The sequence below is a fragment of the Danio rerio genome, chromosome 3 (assembly GCF_052040795.2).
Source record: "Danio rerio strain M-AB ecotype USA chromosome 3, GRCz13ab, whole genome shotgun sequence".
Classification (NCBI taxonomy): Eukaryota; Metazoa; Chordata; class Actinopteri; order Cypriniformes; family Danionidae; genus Danio; species Danio rerio.
In genome coordinates, this window is record NC_141023.1 from 15,390,024 (window position 1) to 15,392,500 (window position 2,477).

The window sequence follows — 2,477 nt, forward strand, 5'->3', positions numbered from 1 at the left end:
AACTCCTGTTTATCCTGTAAATGATATTTTAACAGTGCATTTCTTGATTCTTCTGTAAACATGTTTTAATGTAAATAATGATTTTAATGTAATAAAAAAATTTGCCATCAAAAGGCATCTCTGGTACAGCTTCCAATCATCGTCAATGTTCAAGAATGGCTCCATCATCCTACTTGAGACACATCAGATGTGGCTGAAAAGTGGCCGCAGAAGTAGAAATAAAGGCTTAACATAGCGGGGTCACATGACTCCACACGCTGTAGGGAAAATGATCGAAAAAATTGACCTGGAAAAATTTGATGGATTATAGGTTCTGAATGCTGATTTCGATTACTTTTCGATTAATCGCTCAGCCCTACCAATATGTTATTTTCAGCCTGATCTCACAAGGAAATATAGCTCTTTTTAACGTTTGGTCAGTTTAGTGGCCAATTCCAGTTCATACAAATACAAATCATACTAAATTATATGAATTAAATCCTATGAATTCATACGAATTACCCACTAAATCGAAAAGTTAGGAATAGCTGTGAGATTGTGTTGGTTCTTTTTGATGAAATGTGTACTTTAAATCCAGAGTCATAAAAGAGCAACACTAGAGTTGATTTTTGAAAACCTTTATTAAGATCTCAAAAAGAACAAACAAAAACATATTCAGCCCCTTTTTTAAAATGCATATATAATTTTGACTCGTATAAAAGGCCATGCTTAATGTAAGTTGTTGAAGAAGCGAGAGAAGACAGACAAAAGAGAGAGAGAGAGAGAGAGAGAGAGAGAGATAGCGCTTATGACATACAACACGCGTAAAACACAGTATAGGACCTGTATACATTTCTATACATATAATAAGCGCAGAAAGTGCTTAATGCATAACAAAAAGATGATTTGCTCTTCTGTTTTGTTTTTTAAAACAACGAATTACAAAACCTGCAATATAAACCCCATATGAATTCAATATGAACCTCATGTAGAGAGATAGATGGTGTTGCACAGATTGAAAACTGAATCCACCTCCAGTTCGCATCAGTCAGTTTGACAAAACTGCATCAAGGTATTTTCAGGGAAACAGAAAAGTCTCTGGAAATACACATACAATACACACACTTGTATATATGGTTAATGAGGACTCTCTATAGGCGTAATGTATTTCATACTAAAACTGCTTATTATATGGCCTCTACCAAATTTTGAATGTGAAAACACCCTGTTAAGTGGGCTTTTTAAGCATTTTGAATTAGGAGGACAAGGCATGTCCTCGTAAACCACCGTAATATAGTAAAACTAAAGCTCCGGTCAGATCACATGATGTTTATTGACGGTTACGAAAGTCACTATGTCAGATTATGTGATTTTTTTTCTTGATAAAATCTTGACTTGTTGTAACAAATGTGCCAGACTACACGTTCCTTCACGATCAGTCATACCGTGACGTCTACGACGAGCGTTATTTCCCAAGTGTTGCTATAACCATATTTCTTATCTCAATTACATTTTTTTAATCTTATTTCAACCTCAATAAATATTGATGCTTGCTGACAACTAATAACTACATTATTTGATGGCATTTGTATTTCAACGGATCCGAATTTTCCGCATAGGGAGATGATCGGAACTCCACTCAGCTCCCGGACTACTCTCCATTGGAAATGAATGTCTTAGAGGCTGTAGCTTGTCGTGTGCAGCAGAAAGGCAGATTTATTTATATGAATTCGTGCTAGTTCAGTTGTACGAAAATGTACAGTTTTTAAAAGAAGGCGTGGCACCCAACCCTGCCCCAAAGCCCAACCGTCATTGGTGGATGAGCTAATTGCACTAAATTGTGCGAATGAGATCTGACGAATTCATACGAATTAGTCACTAGATATAAAAGTAACGACTTGGTGTGAGATTGTGTTGGTTAATTTTGATGAAAAGTGTACTTTAAATCCAGTGTAATAATAAGAGCAAGAGGATTTTTAAAAATCTTTATAAAAAGAACAAACAAAAACATATCCAGCCCCCTTTTTTATATTTATTATGTAAATTTTATTTTTTTTCAATGGTTTCCAGATCTTATTTCAATCTCAATAAATATTGATGCTTGCTGACAACTAATAAATATATTATTTAGGGGCATTAGTTACCACATGGGTAGGATTAAACTTATGATTAGGCCCATCCGAAATTTGCGCGCGCAGAATTCCTCAGATTTTCTGCAGATTTTCGCAGATTTTTAGCCCATCATTAATTCTGTTTATTTACTTGAGTAAATGTGTGTAAATCTATATTATTCAGTTTTTAATTCATTTCAGTAATAGCATTGACTAATGTGAAAATATTCATCTGATTTATGAGCAATGCTGTTTGTACAGTGATATTTTACTAGACATATTATATGACAAACTTGCTTTATTTACCAAATGAAGTGAATCTAATTGAATTTGCATTTTAAACATTAAATAGAAGTTTGAAAGATATTATTTTTTATTTCATATATT

General features: G+C 33.8%; 1 protein-coding gene across 1 annotated transcript in view; it reads right to left on the minus strand.

Moving 5' to 3' along the window:
- Positions 1 to 611: 611 nt before the first annotated feature.
- The window catches only part of spsb3a (splA/ryanodine receptor domain and SOCS box containing 3a), a 21,276-nt gene continuing 19,410 nt past the window's right edge, over positions 612 to 2,477 (minus strand). Inside the window, 1 exon segment of the mRNA NM_001123008.1 lies at positions 612 to 2,477. This exon segment is cut by the window's right edge and continues 2,167 nt beyond it. The gene's annotated coding sequence lies outside the window, so the exon portion shown is untranslated.